The 20,452-nt window shown below is 50.1% G+C and overlaps 1 long non-coding RNA gene across 1 annotated transcript; it reads right to left on the bottom strand.

The window, feature by feature from the left end:
* Nucleotides 1-1,812: 1,812 nt before the first annotated feature.
* LOC126504715 (uncharacterized) lies at nt 1,813-19,745 on the bottom strand. The gene is made up of 4 exons (XR_007592694.1): nt 19,645-19,745; nt 6,932-10,438; nt 5,826-5,988; nt 1,813-5,308 (listed from the first exon to the last, which is right to left on the bottom strand). It is a non-coding gene; the product is annotated as an uncharacterized lncRNA (long non-coding RNA).
* Nucleotides 19,746-20,452: the final 707 nt, after the last annotated feature.

Consider the following 20,452-nt stretch of genomic DNA (forward strand, 5'->3'; position numbering starts at 1 on the left):
TGGCTCCTGCTGAGCCCCAGCCAGGCACAGCCTTCTGCTCTATTCCCAGATCTCAGCTCTCCATGGACTCTGTATGCCCAGTGCCCTGTATGCCCGCTTCCCTGAAAAGGTACTGGAAGGCTCCGCAGACGCCTCAGCCCAGGTAGAATCAGTGGTTGGGGATTTCTGGATAGAAGTCACCTCAGGTTCAAATGGATCCTGCCTACTTGCCAAGATACTAATCCTTACCACAAAGCGGCTTGGGCACCACAGTCTGACACTGGGCAGTTCTGTTCCTATCTGGGACAATGTGTTGGGGAGGCAGCCACCGGGTGAGCATGTAGAACACTCTAGCCATGTGTTGGGGGATCGCCACAGCCGGCTGACAGCCTGTGTGTGTGCATGGAGGCTCTACTGGGGTCACTAAGACCCAAGCAGCTTCTGGTTGGTTGTTGGAGCTGGCAGTTTGCTTTAAATGGGCTGGGCGCAGGACTCACGGCTTGTTTCTTTGTTTTTGAATCAGTCCTGAAGCTGCTTTCCAAGAAGCAGGGACAAACCAGTCTTAGAGTGGGACTCTGAGCCTGAGCGGAAGGGAAGGCGGCAACAGTACAAGGTGTGGCCTGGGGTCTTTAGGGAGCTGTGAAGACCCCAGAAGGCAAGCCTGTCTCTCTCAAGCTGCACGTGGTTTCCCAAACCTACTGCAGGAATTTGTCACAAACCGGATGACATCACAATACGTATTTATTCTCTATCTTTCTGGAGCCTGGGAATCCAGTCTGTCACAGGACCATGCCCCTTCCAAAAGTGCTGGGGGAGCATCTTCCTGCCCCCACCCAGTGCTCCTTGACAATCCTTGACCCTCTGTCCCCTCCCTCCCATCTCAGTCTTCGTTATCATGCATTGGGTAGAAGGTCCATCCTCACCCAGAAGGGTGAGCTCAGGCGTCAGAATCAGACGACTAATCAACCGTTTGGAGGGGACATTGCAATCAGTGACATCATTATGTGCTCTGAGGCACGCAGGGAGGACCCTATGTGTGTTTCATAAGCATGCTGAGCTGGTGAGAGAAGAGACTCAGGGAAGTAAGATGGAACCCAAAGGACAGGAAGCAGCGTGAACCGGTACATGTGGAGGCCGTGGGGGAAAGACCATTGGAAGACAGATTCATCCCAGCGAGGTGCGACTGAGCAGTTGACATCACGGTGGAGGAAGCAGGTGGCAGAGGACAGCTATTTCCAACAGCAGACCGTAAACAGAGAGGGAGCACCAGTGCTTGGCACATGTGGCTGCAATCCTAGAACCTCCCCTCTGGGTGAGACAGGCAATACCTGCAGACAAGATGCTTAGCCAAAGCCTGAAGGCAAAAAAGAGATCCAGTCCAGCAGACTTCTGGGGACAGGCCCGGGCCTGGCCAGTGGCTGGAGATGGAGGGAACCAAGAGGAGGAGAAGCAGGCAGAGGAGGAAGGTAAGGGACGTCACCAGCGCCGTGGAGGTTGTGGAGATTGCGTAAGAATGGCTCGTACATTGGAATGTTTGCTCACCAGGGAGCGGCACTATTTGAGAAGGATTAGGAGGTGTGAGCTTGTTGGAAAAAATGTGTCATTGCGGTGAGTGTGCTTTGAGGTTTCAGAAGCCCTTGCCAGTCTCTCTCTCTCTCTCTCTCTCTCTCTCTCTCTCTCTCTCTCTCTCTCTCTCTCTCTCTCTCTCTCTCTCTCTCTCTGCCTACGGATCAGCATGATGCTCTTCACTGCTTCTCCAGCACCATGCCTGCCTGCTGCCAGGTTCCCCGGCGTGATGACAATGGACTAAGCTCCTGAAACTGTAAAAAGGCTCCCAATCAAATGCTTTTCTTTCTAAGTGTTGCCTTGGTCATGATGTCTCTCCCTAGCAACAGGACAGGGATTAAGACAGAAGCCATCCTGAGCCCTTGGTCTTCCTCCGGCGGAGGTGGCAGCCATCTCTTACTTGGAGATGTGACATTTTTCCAGCGTTAGCAGCGTCCCCTGGCTGCATGGCTGAGGGGAGTGCATGTGATGGCAGCAGGGACGTGGATCCCAGAACTGGAGAAACAATTCAGGGAAAGCAGAAGTTGGCTCTGGTCAGGGTGGAAGCAGGGTCAAGTGTGGATCTCTTTTGCAGATACAGTCAATAATATTTGCCAACAGATCAAGGTTGGGCGTTGGAAAGCAATGTCTGCCGCCAGTGGGAAAACGGAGCTGCCCATCCCAGGGATGCGCAGACTAAGGGGCTGGACATGGACTCCTTCATACACATTCTACCTGACAGGCCAAGCAGATGGTCCAGTGCACTCCTGAAAGTCTGAAGAAAAGGGGGCACCCAGAGGGAGGCCGTGCTGGCCAGCCTCAGAGCAGGGATGGGCATGTGCACAGGAAAGAAACCGGAAGACTGGGCTCTTAAATCAGAGGTGCTTAGGAGGCGGCTTGGGAGCATGCAGAGGAGACAGGAGGAGGGAGGGGCATGCAGGCATGGAGAGAGAGAGATGGAAGTTAGGAGAGCCAGAGAAAGGCGATGAGAGGGAGGGGACAAGAGAAAGGAGGATGAGGCGTTTCAGAGTAATGTCTGGGTTGAATGTCCTGGCGGAACTCCGGGGCTGAGATCTAACTTAGCTCCACGGGACCTAGGATTTCAGGATGAGAATTTTAAGGAATGGCCTTGTCCAAAGCATCCATGTAGTAGCATAGCGTAGTGGTTTCTCTAAGCCATGTTGGTACCTTTGATCACTCTGGTGCTGCTGCCAGTGAGGGATGCTTGTGGGTGTCCCTCCAAGAGTGCTCCCTACGGGTGGTCCAGGCCAGTTTGCCCCATGAGTCCTCCTCATCTGAGCTCCTTCATAAGTCCTCTCTGTAAGTTCTCCCCTCAAGGGCTCCATGGGTGCTCCCCATGAGTCCTCCCCGTGTGTACTCTCCATGAATGGTCCTCTGTGAGTGTTCCCTATGAATGTTCCTTGTAAATGCTCCATGTAAGTGCTTTCCTCGGGAGCTCCTTTAGTGGAGGACGCTAAGGGGATCCAGGGCTGCTCTGGTGAGAAGCATCTGCTCCTCCGTCAGCATCAGCACCAACACAGCTGTGAGAACGGTGGGCAAGGCGATGAGAGAGGCAACACCAGACATCCTGTTAGAACTTTGAGTTTGGACCGTCCTGGAACACAGGCCCTTAAGAGCTCATCGAGTTTGGTCTGCCTCTGAGTCCTGTCCTGTCCCCTTCCTCCCTTCCAAGGGCAACACACTCGCACTGGCCCCACGGTCAGCATTGCAGTCTGCTTTGACGCCATTCCTCCTTCCTCACCTCCTGCCCCTGTGCATTTGTGGCTCTTCCCCATCTGTTCAGCTTGAGCTAGAGCTTTGGCGACACCCTCACTTCACTGGAGATGCCTCCTCCCTCATTCTCCCCATCATACCACCTTCATCCACGATGTTTAAAGGACAGCAAGGCTCCCTCAGGAAAATCCTTTTCCTATGTTTCGGCAGGTCATAAGAAACAGCATGGCTTCCAAGAGGTGGGGTTATGGGTTGTATGGAGGTGAAGCTATGTGTTGAGCAAGACCTTCCCTGCAGAGACCATGTGTGCGGGTACACGCGCGCGCGCGCGCACACACACACACACACACACACACACAATTGGTGAGAGAACAAAGTAACAATTATACCAAATTCCACTTGTTGGACCGGTGAGTTTACTGGGCTCACTAGCAGGGGTGTGTGTGGAGGGTGACTTTCGGGAGCATGTCTGACTTGAAAGCAGCTGTCCCAATGAAAGCCCACCCCAGCAGGGGTGATTTGACTCATGATTTGTGACTCACAAATGCTTAAACCTTGGGCCTCTCTGAGAGATTTGCAGGCAGCTCTGAGATTGGAGAATCTTCTTCAGGCAGCCTTGATGATCAGAATCCCCTCCCCCGGCAGTGGTTCGTTGCTTCTATGATCTTAGGAAGGTCTTCCTGGATCTCATGAGTGACAGTTTCAAGTCAGAAACTGTTATACAAACCACACCTTTCTTTCCCTCTGTATTAGTTTTCTTTTTTTATGTCGTGGTTGAAATACCCAGCAGTATGCAATTTAAAGGAGGGAAGATTTGTTTGGCTCACGGTACAAGGGTACGTACGGTCCGTGATGGTGAGGAAACCACAGGCCTTCTTTATTCAGTCTGAGCCCTCAGCCCATGGGACAGTGCTGTTCACACTCGGGGTGGGTCTTCCCCCTCATTTAATCTTCTCTGGAAGCAAACTCACAGATACATTCAAAGATGGGCCTCAATATTGCCCTAGGGCCCAGCGGTGCCCAACCCCTTGCCATGGTGACATGTTGTCTTCATCTACCAATGAACTGGGCCGCATTGGTATCAGTCCTGAGACACAGGTGTCTCGGGAACGGCAAGTTAAGCAAACCCAAGTGTTTCTGAATCCAGTCAAACAGACATGTATCCTATCTGCTTTTCTCCTTTCCGTGCTAGGCTGTGGATGGTAGTGAAGGAGCATGGGCTAACTGAATGGAGATCATACACTCAGGCCGTCAGAGCCAGAACAGGGAAGGCGCGCCCGTCTCCGCTGCTCACTCTCCACTTTGTGTGAAGGAACAATAAAATCCCATCTTATCCGAACCGTATTGTTGGGAAGGGCGGAGACAGAAGGACAAAATCTTGCTCTATAGTCCTAGCTAGCCTGAAACTTGAACGTACACCAGGCTGGCTTTTCACACAGGGTGATCTTCTTGCCTCCCCCTCCTGAGCGACAGGATTGAAGGTGTGAACTGTCACGCCCTGCTGAACCATGTTGCTTTGAGGTTTTGATAGCACTGTTGTGAGTTGTGACTGATTCAGTCTCGCAGCTTTGACCAACTCACGAGACTGTAGGGACATGAAGACAGACTATGTGGCTTGCTAGCCGTCGGCCAGGCAGATGGCATACATTGCTCAACGCATAACAAAGGCTTGCTGGAAGCAGTAGATAAATTCCCAGGTGACTCAGGCATCCAAACACTTGTTTTGCAGAGACCCATTCCTCACGTGGGCCCTTGCAGGCTCTGTCATGGGCCAAGCATAGGTGTCCTCAAAGCTGGAGAGGGGAGAGAGAGGGAGTCCCCACCCATCGGAGCATGCTCTGGGAGTGAGCCCCTCAGAAAAGCCAGATGACACGATTTTCCCCACTGATGCTTGAGCATTTATTCCAAGGATTCAGAGACTTCCATCTCCAAAGAGATGATGCCTTCACGGATGCAGAGGCAGGAAAGCTGTCTGGAAGAGAAATCTGAAGCTCGGAAAATGAAGAATCCATAGCTTCTTTGCTGACTCTTCGGGGCTCTGACTCTCCACCTTGTGGGGATGAGGAGGAGGATTTTGTGTGTGTGTGTGTGTGTGTGTGAGAGAGAGAGAGAGAGAGAGAGAGAGAGAGAGAGAGAGAGAGAGAGAGAGAGAGAGAGAGAGAGAGAATATGTGTCTGCAGGCACCCACTGAGGCCAGGAGGGGGCATCAGATACCCTAAAACTAGAGTTACAGGCTGTTGTGAGTGTCCAGCTATGGCTCCTGGGAACCAAACCGTGGTCCTCTGCAAGAGCAGCAGCAGGTGCTTTAACTGCTGAGTCATCTCTCCAGGCCTCTGTGTTATCTTTGGCTGTAGCTATCCACACCAGCTGTGCCCCTCTATGGTTAGATAAAAACTGACTGCGTGGCCCTCAGGTGTGAATCACACTCGTTTAGCTTCCTCTATCCATTAGCTGAACTCAGGAACTAAACCCCAGGCCTCAGTGATCCCCGATTCCGGGACATCTGATCCATTGGTCCCGTCTGTATTTCCATGTGTGTGTGCTAACGTGAATGGGATAATTCTCACCTGCAGAATTGAAGATGCTGGTGCATTATCATGGGTCACATTCTGGGTCGTCTTTCTCATGGGGTTGATGGGTTTGTGTGAGTCAGGTCCTTCCCTCTCACTTTGTCCTGCTGGCGACTGAAGGGTCTTCTTGGAGGCAGATGGCCAAGGTCAAGGGTGGCTTCTGAGGCCACAAGGCAGAGTGAAATGAATGGTTCCTTTCATGAAGGGACTGACCCCCTGACCTTGAGCTCGCCAGCCCAGGACTCCAGTGCAGTGATGGCCCCCCTCAATTTCATATCACCCTTGAGTGCTTCCACTTTTTCTCACGAGGGAGCTTTGGGATTCCCCAACCAAAACTCATTTTAACTCAGTTTAATTTAAACAAGAAGTATAGCTAAGCGGGCAGCACTCAGCGGGCACAGAAGACAACGACCACTAGGAGAAATTCAGCCCTCGCACACCGCTACCCAGACACCCAACAACACCTCCCTCCAGCCCCCTGAGCCAGATAGACCGGGGATGAAGGAGTCTGTGGGGCAGACACAGAAAGCTTTTAAACTGCACCACGCCCACCAGACATCTGTGTCTCATAGAGATTGTTTCATGTGGTCAGCTGGGGTGTGTTCCGCCTTTCCCAGGCCGGATGGACACAGTTGGGCTCAGGTCCAGCCAGGCTCTTCCCTTCCCATCCGAAGAACTGTGATGCCTTGTGTAGCCTGAGGAATTTGCCACAGGGACAATTTGTGATTTATTCGGATAGTGAATTGGTCTTTGTGGCCGAAGCCTTCTTCTGGGTCGATACAAAAGATTTATCACCTCCGTGCTGGCCTAGGGAGAGTGTAGATCGGAGGGCTGTCTGGCCACATCTTATTTTGGGGGACCCAGCAGGGCCTGTGCCCAAGTGGACTATGACAGTGGGGTGCAGTTATATGTGAACATCTTCACAACAGCTTGGATAATGTTAGTCATATCCATTAATTAAAGGAGAATAAATCTCCTTCTTTTTATTGACAAGGCATTTTATAAATGACTATCACCCGCTGTACCTCATTCGTCTTTACCTCTCAAGAGTCATCCTTATTTTATTGACAATCAAATAGACTCGGCGAACGTAAGAGACTCACCCAAGGTAGCACAATCTGTGTCCCTGTGCGCACCCAGTCTGTCTCCCCGTGTCTTCTGCCCTTCTCTGTCCTCATTCCAGTTCCCCACCATCCTGTTAGCCCGGTCAACTTGTCACAACCTAGAGTCATCCGAGAAGACAGACCTTTGAGAAACTGCCTGGATCAGATTGGCCTGCGGCCATGTCTAATTGATCTGAGAGGCCCAGCCCTTTGTGGGCAGCCTGCTCTCCAGGCAGGTAGTCCTGGGTTGGACGGAGACAGCTGGCTAAGCCGGGGCCTGGACTGGAACCAGCACGCGGTGTTTCTCCACGGCTTTTGCTTCAGTTCCTGCTTGAGTCCTTGCCCTGACTTTCATCAGTGATGAAGTATAAGCTGAAATAAACTCTTTCCTCCCCGAGTTGCTCTTGCTTGGGGTTTTAGCGCGGCAATGGAAGGAAATTAGAACAGCCGTCCGCAACCACTTGCGTTTAACTCTGTAGATCGCCGTTCTCCACGTTGCAGAAGAGCAGAACGACGCAATGATGTGGCGAAACCTCCCTTCTCCTGGCGGTGCCCTTTGCCTTGCTCTTGCGGCCGCACTGGTTTCAGCTCTGGGTGGCTAGAGCTTTGCTGCCATCCCTCAGTGCAGGGCTAGTCACCTCTGTGACTGGTGAGGCTTGTCCCTGATACTCTGGATGGAGGGACAAACACATGAACAGCCATTTGTATCTCCTTAAATTTCCTCTTCCAAAACCATGACGCCAAGCAGCCACGGATGAAACACTTCTTCCCAGTTCTCCAAGGGTGCGTGTGTTTTCCTAGGTCTTTTCGGCAGTTTGTAGTGTGGGATGTTCTTCTAACACAGTATTCTCCTGGAGCCCTGGGACATACCTTTCCTACTCTGGACACATGGCTGCTCCATGCTGGGACGGAGCACAGTGGAAAGAGTGGTCAGAAAAAAAATGACCAAAAACTAAGAGAGAGGACAAAGATTTAATATCACAGGTAAGGAAGAAGGCCGTGGGAGTGATTTCCGAAGCCCCCCAGTAACAAGGGAGTGAGGGAGGAACAGGTTTTATCTGGAGAGTCCATACATTCTCCATGGAAAGTTCTCTGGGCAGGCTCACTCTGGAGCATGCTCGTTTTAAGATGGGCATCACTGAGCACGCTCAGTTTAAAGTCATGGCTCAAGGAAACAAGACGGTAGACACGAATACTTCTGGGCTCACTTGGTATCTTTTCCCCAAATAGTTTTTCACCACATCCAAAGGAAAGGACACTCTGAAGGTCCCTTCAGATAGGATTATTCCTAAAGATGCCGGCCTCCTTGAGTTTCTAACAATGTCCCCAACCATTGCTACCCTGCCTGAAAGAAGGACCATCCCACCTGAGAGATCCCCTCATCCCTTCTACATTTGTACATACATAGTGTTGCATGTGTGCGTCCGTGTGCCTGTTACACGGCTGTGGAGGCCAGAGGACAATGGTGAGTGTCCTGATCTTACCAGGTCTCCACTGTGTTCCATTAAGACACGGTCTCTATGAACCCGGAGCGAAGATGACAGCCAGAAAAGCCCGAGCAACCCCGATTCTGCCTCCCACGGCCCTGGGGTTGCAGGTGTGTGCTATGACACCCAGCTTTTATGTGGGTGCTTGGATCCAGACTCGGATTCTTATGCTTGGCTCTTACCTACTAAGTTACCTCTCCAGTCCCTCTCTATTCCTTTTCTAGACTCTGCCAGGGAAGCTGGGTTTTTTGTTGTTGTTGTTGTTTTTGTTTTGTTTGTTTTTTTATAGCCCAGTGTCACTGTCTTTATTTTTGAACGAAGGACATCACTTTGAGCCATGAAGCAGCCAGAACAAGAGAAACCCAAGCTTTCATGGCCCTGGGGTGGGGATACCACAGGATGTCAGCTTCACGAAGGCAGGGGGTTTCATCTTTCCTTCCACTCAGGAACCAATGGGGCTTCTCATAAATGGTCTACCCAGTGAATGCCAATCAAGCAACGGCCATGAGCTGTGGATTGAGAATGGTGGTCTGGATGCAGAGATGGTTCAGCAGACACAGCTGTGACCAATGGTGCCGAGGGGATTTTCACCTTCCTGAGTCTCTTACACCCTAAGCTGGGTCCTCCAGCCTTCCTCTCATCCCTCACTTAATGGCTCCAGGGTGGATTTTTCAGATCCATTTCCAAGAAGCCTGGTTGGTATGAATGAGACAGGCCAATGAACCATGCATGCGAGCCTTACCTGCTTGAGACTGTGAATGCCTGGAGGCCACGAGGGGCTCGCTGTCTCCTTGCATGGAGATGAAGATGACCTAGAATCACTGCAAAGGCTGAGCACCCACGAAGTCGCCATTCTCAGTGTGGCACACACAGCTCCTCACTTGTAGGACCGTCCCATGCTGAAGGCCATTTGGGCAATGCGGCGAGATCACCAAAACCCAGAAGAAATGCAAGGCTGTGGGCCGTCCGCGCCATGGAAACCCTACACCCAGCCAAACGTCCTTGCTGGCAAACCAGACCCAAAAGCTGTCACCAAATTCTGCTCCCTGGCAGGACCAACCCAGCACCAGACAGAAGGAAGAGAAAGCTGTGTGATGGCCAACAACCCTTCTTTCCGGGCAGGAGCAGTTGGAGCAGAGGGTCAGCGGAGCTCTGGAGAGCTCTCCTAGCAGCGCATGGCCTCCACCCTTGGCTCGGCTCCTCCGCATAGAACCTCAGCCTAGTACTCACAGGACGCAGGCCCCTAGAGCTTATATAAAGAGCCGTGTGCTGGCGTCCCCGCACTGGGGAGGCAGTAGAGCTGTGAAAGGAAGCTCGCTGCGATTCACCGGCCAACCAGCCTATCTGATGAGCTCCACGTGGTGAGAGATCCCATCTCGATAAACAAGGTGTGGGGCTAGAGAGACAGAGAAGGGTTGGGAGAATCACTCAGTGGTTAATAGCAGTTGCTTTGTTTGTTTTATTTATTTTTTTTTAAGAGTATGCAAGTTTGGTTCCCAGCACCCGTATAGTGGTTCACAGCCACCTGTAATTCCAGTTTCAGAGGATCTGATGCCTTCTGTACACAAGCTGGCAAAACACTCACAATGTAAAATAAAATAAATCTGAAGCAGCAACCAATCAAGCAGACAAAGCAGTGTGAACAATGCCTGAGGAACGATACCCAGCGCTGAGTTCTGGCCTCCACAGACACAAGCATGCACATGCTTCCATTGGCTGACTTAATCTATACATCTGTGATATGAGCGTGTGCACGCCATAGCACACATGGGCAGTCAGAGGACAGCCTCCGGTAGTGGTCCTCACCTTGTATGAGACAGCGTCTCTTTCTTACCCTCTGCTGTGAATGCCAGGCTACTTGTCTCCGCCTCTCGTCTCGCTGTAGGAGCCCTGGGGCCACAGTCCTGGGCCGCCGGCCGGCTGTCAACTCACGCATCCTGGGGATCCAGACAGCTTCTCTTGCTGTGTATCCAGTGCTTTACCTACGGAGCTTTCTCCTCAGCCCAGTTCATTCATTTTTCTAATGTTGTAAAAAATGCAAGATGCGAATATATCAATTTATTTAGACACGTTTCTATTGCTGGTCATTTGGATATACTTAGATTTGGTCTTAATCAAAAGGGGCTCTTAGAGACTTCTTGTGCCTGTCTTTTGGTGTGGCGTTGTCTGCATGGTGCATATCAAGGAGGGGCAGCCCTGAGTCAGAGCATGCACGCCCCCAGCGCAGTGCATACTGAGACACAGTTTTATGGATTTGCTCTATGGGTTCTCAGCCATTGAGCAGTTACGGGGGTCTTGGAATATGCGTTCTCACCAGCACTGTGCCTCTTTTGCCATTTTGAGTGTATGCTTGACTCTGTCTCTCTGATGTTTCTGGAGGGTAAAGGCTATTCTAATTCCATGCCTGTTGTCATGATAAAATACTCTGATAAAAAGCAGCTTAGAGGAAAGGGGGTTTATTTCAGTTTACAGTTCCAGGTCACAGTCCGTCGTTGTGGGGAAGTCCAGACAGGACCTCCCGCTAATCCCATCCAGTCCACATCAAGGGCAGAGGGGAACAAATGCGTACAGGCTCACTCGAGCTTGCTTGTGCTCACCTTCCCTAGGGAATGGAACCGCTCGCCGTGGGCTGAGTCTTCCCACGTCAATTAACTTAATCACGAGGATGGTCCACAGATATGCAAAAAATCGCAGACTTTCTAGGCTGTGTCAAGTTAACAACGAACACTAACCACCAGAAGTATCTTTCAAATGTCTACTCAGCTTCATGAAAGCATGTGTGTGTGTGTGTGTGTGTGTGTGTGCGCGTGCGTGCGTGCATGCACACATGTTGCTTGGAACCAAGCCCAGGGCTTTGAGCCTGTTGGGTGAGCTCTCTCACTGAACTATGCCTCCAGCTCATTTTGCCATTTTTCTACATATTGTCTGTCCTTCTTGGTTTGGTGCCTTATAGAAGCTGATTACTTTTTTGCATCTGAGACATTCATTGGGTCTATGTTGTTCTTATCTTGTTCGTGGCTTTTCCTTTCACCCATCACTGTCTCTTTTGATAAAAGGCAGGAACAAGTGTTATATTAATATATTTTATCAATATTTTCTTTTTGGATTCTGTTTTTTTGCTTCTGTTGCATCAATTGGCATTTACATATTAAAATTTTTTTTGCCCAACTACCCTCGTTTAATTTATTTATTAGTTCTGATACTTTTGTGAAATGTATTTTTGTGTGTTTTTCTTACATAGCCAATGATGTAGTATATAAATAACCACAATTTTATCTTTCTTTTCATATCTTAATTTTTTTCCTGCTTTATTGGAAAGGCTAAAATCGTTAGTATAATAACTAACAACAGAGGTGGAGACAGATAGCCTCCCACCTTAATCTCAAATGCTATGGAAGCATATCAGTATTGAACAGTCAGTCTGACGTTTGCTGGAGGCCTGCAGTTACTAAATGCATCTAATCTGTTTCGTTCTATCCCTGGCTTCCTCTCCGGTTTTACTGTTGTTAGTGTTTGAGTCTCAGCAGGAGCTTGTTCCGGATCTCCAGAGCTGACCAGCCGCCCTAGTCTCCATCCCCACCGTTCACCACGCTGGTTGATTTCAGAGCGCCATCCTAGGATGGACTTCCACGTTGGCTGCGATGTGTTTGTCCTCTCTACAGAGTCAGGATCTGTGTGTCCTATTTCACCTCGTGCTGGTGTCCACGCGAGGTGAAAGTCTCTAGCCCTTTTTTCCTTTGCCACATTTTGATGTAACTACAGCTCAAAGATGAGTTCAGTGATTTCCACTCCCTGAAAGACTGTGCAAGATTTATGTCTGGAAGAATCAGCCACTGGGCCTGGAGTATTCATTGCGGAAATGTTCTTCATTACAACTTTTGTCTCTTAATAGATATATGTCTCCACAGATGGGGCGAGTTTAATAAGCTGAGTTTGTGAAAGAATTTCTTTCTCAACTAAAATGTAAAATTCATTGTCCTTATGGCCCAGAATATTGACTCATGTTTAACAGCCGTAGCTTTCTTGTTCCTGATATTGATTACCATGTTCTGTCCTTTAAAGCAAAATCAGTCAGGACAGCGTCTCTGCATTATGAATCTTTGAGAAAGAATAACCGGCTTTGTCGTTTTCTCCGTTTCTCTCACTCTCCACCCCAGCTCCTCCTGCTGCTGCTAATCCCCTTCTTAGGCTCCCTTTCCTGCTTTTCATTAAGCTCTCCCTCGAAGGCTCAGCTCATTATTTCCTCCTCCTTCCTATCCTCCTCTGACGCATGTGCGGCTATAAATTTCTCTTAAGCAAGCTTTGGCTGAATCCTTGAAGATTGGATATGTTTTGGTTTTATTATCTTTTCATTAAGGCATTTCCTAATTTCCATTGTGACTTCTACTTTGACTCATGGGTTGTCTAAATAGAATGCTTAATTTCACATCACCTTCACCCACTCAAGGACACAACTCTCCACAGACGCTTCTTAGGACCAGGGGATAGCAAGGGAGAGTGCCCGCCTGGCGCGCACAGCCTCAGCCCCGCACCAAGAAGCTTGGGCTTGACATGAACATGGCTCCGATGGTCTACTGGACTCCTTCTGGGTCATTCCTCTGTGGTCGCTCTAACAGAATGCTGGAGGTGGTCAAGCTCTTTGTCCTTGTCAAATCCTGCATTCCTTTCCTGTCCTTCTAGATATATCAGACTTCTGGAAGCTGCTCAGCTTCTCAGGACCCAGTGAGTGCCAAGGTAAAGGAGGCTGAGACTCCTCCCTGTTGTTACTGGCCTCCAAAACCCCTGCTCCTCAGGTTTTCATTACACTTGCAGTTTTGGGGGGGTTGCTTTGTAAAAAATGCCCTTAAGGGTGTCTTAGTCCTGGGGAGAAACCTTGGTCCCTAAAGTAGTTGTCATACTAGCATGAAGACCCTAGTTCAGATTCCCATGCTGGTACATGAGTCTAGTTCCAATGATGGGGAGGAGGAGACAGGCAGATCCCTGGAGCTCGATAGCCAGGCAGCCTAGCTGGATTCGTGAGGCACAGGCCAGTGGGAGACCTGGTCTCAAGAACAAGAAGGATGATACCCCACAACAACTACGGCATTTGTACATATGTGTGTGTGCACGTGTGCGCGCACACACACACACACCTTGTCCACATTGCCTAGTTTCCTTGGTAGCAGGAGAATCTAAGACAAGCCAGTTAGTCTTTCTCGCCAGGGAGAGGCCCTGGAGTCAGGATGTAGGATGAGTCCACAGCCCAGAGGCTCTGCAGTTGCAGCAGCAGGTGGGGCCACTATGTTAGAAGAAGGGTCACTGATAAAGCCTTACCCAAATGCCCGAACCTCTTGTCTACTATTGTCCCCATGCTTGTTAGTCCCTTTTCGTTTGGTATTACCATTTATCCAGCGTCTACTTTAAGTGGGCCAGCCCCCAAATGTCCAATTTCTTTTGGAGCCACCTACTTCCTGATGGTTGTTCAGAGAGTGCCTGGGCCTTCTCTCCCGGATTTATCTTCCCCTGGTGTGGAATCAGAGGTGAGAAACCAACCAGGAAACGGAGTGAGAGACAGACTCTCTCTGCCTCTCTGAGCTAAGGCTTCCACCTCTGCAGACTCTGGTCCCCAAGGGAGCTAGCTGCCCCCACACCCCGGGTCCCAAGGAACATTCTAAAATTAGCATAGAGCCGTGGTTCTGAATGGCATTATCCTATGTACTACGCCCTTGTTCGTCTCTCTTGCATTCCACTCCCCACATCTTCCTGTGTCCCCCACCTTGTTCCTTTCAATAGTCCCCCCTGCTTCTATGTGTGTCTGTGTGTCTGTCTGTATTTCTGTGTGTCTGTGTCTATGTGTATGTTTGTATCTTTGCGTGTCTGTGTCTATGTGTGTCTGTGTGTCTGTCTATCTCTGTGTGTCTATGTCTATGTGTGTCTGTGTGTCTATGTGTGTCTGTGTCTATGTGTGTCTGTCTTATCTCTGTCTGTGTCTATGTGTGTCTGTGAGTCTATGTGTGTGTGTCTGTCTGTGTCTATGTGTGTCTGTCTTATCTCTGTTTGTCTGTGTCTATGTGTGTCTGTGAGTCTATGTGTGTCTCTGTGTCTGTGTCTATGTGTGTCTCTGTGTGTGTGTCTGTCTTTAATCTGTGTGTCTGTGTGTCTATGTGTGTCTGTGTGACAAAATCAGTATCAAGGATCCTCCTATGAGAGGAAACATGGTATTTATCTTTCTGAGTCTGACCATTTCACTTCACCCAGTGCTTCCCATTCCATCCGTTTCCCTGCAGATGTCATGACTTCATTTTTCTCAGTGACTGATGAAACAGGATTCTGTGGATGTGCCACCTTTTCCTTCTGCACTCCTCTGCGCATGCACACCAAGGCCGGTTTTCTGCTGGTGTGTAACTTCTGTGTGTGCATGTGCCCAGGAGTGCTAATGTTCGGTCATATGGCAGTGGTAGCTTTTCGAGCCGTCTTCACACTGATAGCCGTAGTGGCTGCGCCTGTTCACACTCTCATCAGGAGTGAATACGTGCCCCCCCCCCCACATCCTTGCTAGTGTGTCTCGTCCTTTGTTCTCTTCCGAGGAATCTCCTTGAGGTTTCCCAAGGGCCCAACCTTCTGCCATTACAAATGCTAAGCCTGGCCACATCTCACACTTTTCTTTGGCTTCTTGAAAACCCAAACCATCCAGCTGAATTTAGTGTTCAACTAGCACCTGCATCAATCAGTGTGATGGTTAGTTTTACGTCAACTTGACACAGTCTACAGTAACTGAGAAGAGGGCGCTTCAATTGAGAAAATGCCCCCATGTGATCTGACTGCAGGCAAGTATGTAGACTAGAGCATTTTCCTAATTAGTGATTTCCTAATTAGTGATTAGCAGGCACACACACACACACACACAAAGAGAGAGAGAGAGAGAGAGAGAGAGAGAGAGAGAGGGGGGGGGGGGCAAAGATCGTTGGCCTGGAACTCACTCATCCTCCTGTCTCTATTTCCTCAGCCTCAAGTTTACAGATGCTCACCCCCATGTCCGGCTTTTACGTGGGTGTTGGGGGTCCAAACACAGGACCCCATGCTTACTCGGCAGGCACTTTGATGACTGAGCCACCTCCCCAGCCCCATGGTCATGCGGTGGACTTAAATCAGCTCACCTCATGTCTCCATGCTTTTTCCTGCAAGTCCACAGAATGACATCCTCCCTGGGGGGAGACAGGACATTCTAGGGACAATTAGATGGAGCATACTGTGATGCTCAGAACAGCCTGGGGAGGGTGCAGCCTGTGTGGGCTGAGGGACCAGAGGCAGATTCATTATCAGTGACCTCCACGCTCAGTCACAGGAAAGCTGTTGAGGCTTGGAACGGCTCACACTTTGATGTCATCAGCAATGAGTAAGAGATGACCGGGTTTCAGGTGAAGGGAAATCAAGCTTCCTCTGCAGAACACATGGAGTCCCAGGATTCTGGTTCAGAAGGCACGGCTGGGCCTAACACTGCACGCAGTGGGAATTCCCAGGCCACACTTACTGAGGTCCTACTAGATGCCAAGCACAGAGGTAGGTGTGAAATTTTGTAAAACCTCCAGCCGGTACCCAGAAAACCTTATGAATATGCAAAGGTGAGCACAAACAGCCACTGATGTTTATGTAAGTTTTCTCATCTCCACAAGAGATTCCCCACTTGGGCCCCCTGATTGCGGCTGGAACCTTGGCCCAGGACTTCCCTCCTGATCCAAAGGCTTAGGGACCACACAGCGTGAGCCTACACTGGAAGCCCTAGGATTACTTCTACCAGTCTTAGCCAGACCTCCAGAGCGCCCTTGGAGCGAGATGCAGGCCCTCCTGAGGAGACCTTGGCCATGTCTCCTTAGCCTGACAAGCTTGCATCAGAACCTCTCATCCCATCTGCCTGGTGAAACCCCTTCAGAATGAGGAGGGGGTCCCTCATCCAGCTGTAACCCACAGCAGGTACAAACGGGTCTCCGTGGAGCCTGTCTATCATGTGGTTATGGCTGGGTTACAGGAAGGGCAAGGGGCTGGAGCAGAAGGATACAGGCAAAGGCCTTTTGGCTTAGACTTCTCTGGGTACCACAAGCTGAGGAATGTTTGCGTGGAAAGCAGTCAAGAGTGGTCTATTAGGGCTTTCTACTGCAGAGTGGGCGGGGAGGGGTCCTAGCATTAGCTGATTATGCCACCATGGCCTCCAGTGGTCTGCTAGTGACAGAAGTTTCCAGAAGGCCTAGGTAAGGAGCCTTCTATGCCTTGTAAGGGATCTATTGTGCTGATTGCTGGGAAACGTGTGTGTGTGTGTGTGTGTGTGTGTGTGTGTGTAAGTGGTATGCATGTGTATGGATGAGTGAATGGTATGTGTATGTGTGTCCATGTTTAGGTGATGTGTGTGTGTATGGCAAGAGGAAATGCAAAGTGATGAGGGCTGAACTGAATTTTGCTAGGGTGGGTGCTGAGCTGTGTGCTGTAGCATGAGGCCTAGCATGGTACAAGCACACACATATTCACACACACATACACACACCACACAAACACATACACCACATACACATACACACACACCACACACACATATATATGCACACATGCACATATACACACAAACACACATACTACACACATATATACACACATATGCACGTACACATACAAACACATGCACTCATACACACATATACATACATATATGTACATACTCATGCAGACACACACATGCACATATATGCACATATACATGTAAACAGCACGCTGAGACACACATACATATGCACACATATATACACACATACAATAGTACACACGTACATATATATACGCATAAATACCACACATATACACACTACACACATACACACTCATGCACATACATATACACATTGCACACATACACAAACACACAAGCACACATACTCACACTCATGAGTGAACACATTCAAAGATTTCGTACCTCTAGCATGAACTGAGTGAGACAGCATGTATTCTGAACCAAGTGCTGATAGCCTAGCTGCTGAACTGAGTGTTGGCAGAAGGGGTACTGAGCTGAGGGCCTATTGGGTGATGCTTAACCATTGCTAACAGGTCGGGTGCCGAGCTGAGTCCTCATAGGGTGGACTCCAGGCAAGTGTCCGTGCGATCGAGGGAACTGTCCTTGTTCCCTGGCCCCCTGGATCTACTGTGTAGGAGAGGGTAGAAGCCACTGGCGTTTGGGACCATGCTTTAGAATTCACCAAACCCCAAATGTTTCTTGCCTGAGCAAGTGTCCTTCGTCTGTAGCCTGGACTCCTCTGCATTTGAGGAGCTGTCTCGTTGAAACGCCTCCTTGTCCTTCCTCCCGGCCTATGGGCAGCTGTAAGATGCCTGCAGCAAGGAAGTCATGCCCAGATTCAGTCCCCAGGGCTGTGGGGCTGCTGTGGATGGACACTGGGGTGAGCTGCCTCCCTCCAAGGGTCAGGGAGCAGAGGCCAGGGCCCCGCACTTTCACGAAGGCTGACTCCAGCACAGAGCCCAGCACACGCGGCTCTGCAGTCTGCCCTGACATCGCGCCTGCCTCCTATGAACCCCTCTGTCTCATCGGGAGCACACACTCTGTTTTTGAGACAAGTCATTGAATGGAAGAGCCAGGGCTATATCGAACTCTTGGGTGCCTTCCGGAATAGATGCTTGAAGGAATGAATGGGTTCATTGTATTGGCCTTTAGCATCCTTTTTTTTTTTTTTTTTTTTTTGAGGTGTAGTCTCCTGTGCTGTGTAGTCAAGAATGACCTGGGATCACATGTGTGTGTCACCATATGGTGCAGATGGTGCCGGGACTTAAACCTAGGACTTTCTGCATGCTAGATAAACACTCCACCCTCTGAGCTGCATTCGCAGGCCTGCCATTAGTGGTTCAGAATCTTCTGGAAGCCTTGTTAGCTCCACAGGATCTCTAGAAGTGCAGAGAATTCAGTACGGGAGAGATGCTTTCGGGATCACTTTCTGCAACTCTTTGCATTGTCTACACTTCAAGAACTCAAGACAGAAAAAGATGTATACATAGCTTCCTACACACAGAGACATATACACTCACACACAGACACAGACACACAGACAGACATATACACACACACGAAGACACATAAACACACAGCACACACAGATACAGATTCATATATAGACAGACACACATACATACAACACAGACACATATACATACACACACACACAAATCTTGTGACCCTAACCTCTAGCTCCTGGGAAATCCACTGACCTAATTAGTACTCCCATGCGACTTTCTGGCCTGCGCTGGCATTGCTGGAGCCCCATCCGAAACGGGCTCAGTTCAAGTTGGCAGCTGCTGGCGTCGCAGGCCTGTCATGTGCAGGGCAGATGTGGCGCCTCTGGGAAGAAGCTTACTTGCCGCTGGGCAACAAACTCAGAGGCGAGCCCCGTACTGTCCAACTCCTTTTCTTTAACTTTCCAGATCTGAGAGCCCATCTGGATTCTTCCTCGGGGTCCCAAGGAATCTGGGAGGCAGCAGTGGCAGACGCTGCTTCTGGGCTTGCTTCTGCTAAGCTCTCTCCACTGGGTGTTACCTCGTGTAATCCCCACAAGCCCCTGCCAGGGGGAACACTATTCCCACTTCGCAACTGGACGAGCAGGAGCTCCCACACGCTGTGCCAGCATGGCATGAGCCTGAATCAAGACAGTGGCTTTAGTGAGGGGTCACTTGGGGACTTGGGCAGCAGCCAACATCTCGAGAGACAAAAGGGCTTTGTTTTCTTAACGCTCTCACCTAGCCAGGCCTGGTGGCACAGGTCAGTGTCAAGCGACTTGGGAGACTGAGGCTGGAGATTGCAAGTCCAAAGTCTGCCTAGGCTCCAGAGTGAGCTTGAGGCCCGTCTGGAAATAGAGACTCGAGGCTTTAAGTAAGAAGTAAGAAAAGGACTGTGGATGTGACTCAGTGGTACAGCATTGCCCAAAGGCCCTAGGTCCATCCTCTAGACCACACGCACACACATACACACACACATGCACACACACACACACAGTAAGAAAAGGACTGGTGATGTGTGGCTCAGTGGCTTAGAGGCACAGTATTGCCTAAAGGCCCTGGGTCCATTCTCTTGTCTCTCTCTCTCTCTCTCTCTCTCTCTCTCTCTCTCTCTCTCTCTCTCTCTCTCTCACACACACACACACACACACACACACTCATGCACGCACAGTCGTGCACACAAAAAAACAAACAACAAAAACTTACCAGAAATGTCAAGCAGCTAGGATTACCCCAACAGAGCCTGGCATCACAGGACCCCCAAGCACCACCAGAGGACTTCAAGCCACCAGTTTCTAAACACACCCACACAATCTGGGCTAAACCCTGGGTTACCATTTCAGTTGACTTTGAAATGTCCAGGGGACAAGGTCCAACTTATTTTAAGTTCCAGCTAATGTTTTTCAGGCTCCAAATTACAGGCTAGGAGTGTCTAATGGGGCTGTCTGGATGCAGGCTGCTTCCCACAGGCCGCTCTGGCCTCCCCGCTGGATCTCTGGTATGCCCTTGGGTTCAGGACAGCCATGGATTTGGGTCTGCATGGGAACGCACGTTCAGAGGCCAAAAGGTCACTAGTGGACAGTGTGTCCCGGGAGCACTACAAAGTACCAAGTAAGACAAAAGTTCAGGGTCGTGTGACTGTAAACAGGTAAGCCACCTCGGTCCTCCCTCTGCCGCTGTGTGGGACAAGTGGCACTGGGAGAGACTCACAGAGCTGGGAGTTTCAAAGCATCTTCACACCCAGAATGCCTTCGAGCCCCATGCGTTTCACTGAGCCTATTTGATAAACGGAGAATCCAGGCACTAATACAGGAAGGGAGTCACTCAAGGCCCCAGTCCCGTCATGAGGATGAAGGACTTTGTGTTCCCATTCAGATCTGAAGTCGTCTGTCTGTCCTAAGAGGACAAGAGACTGAAGTGGCATAGTCAGGATTCCGTTCTAGGACTCAGCCTCAAGACACCAAGAATGGGAGCCCCAGTTTGCCAGGTGTCCCACGGCAGCCTTTGGAGGAAC

This window comes from Alexandromys fortis, unplaced genomic scaffold (assembly GCF_014885135.2).
Source record: "Alexandromys fortis isolate MF-2015 unplaced genomic scaffold, M_Fortis_MF-2015_v1.1 scaffold_12, whole genome shotgun sequence".
Classification (NCBI taxonomy): domain Eukaryota; kingdom Metazoa; phylum Chordata; class Mammalia; order Rodentia; family Cricetidae; genus Alexandromys; species Alexandromys fortis.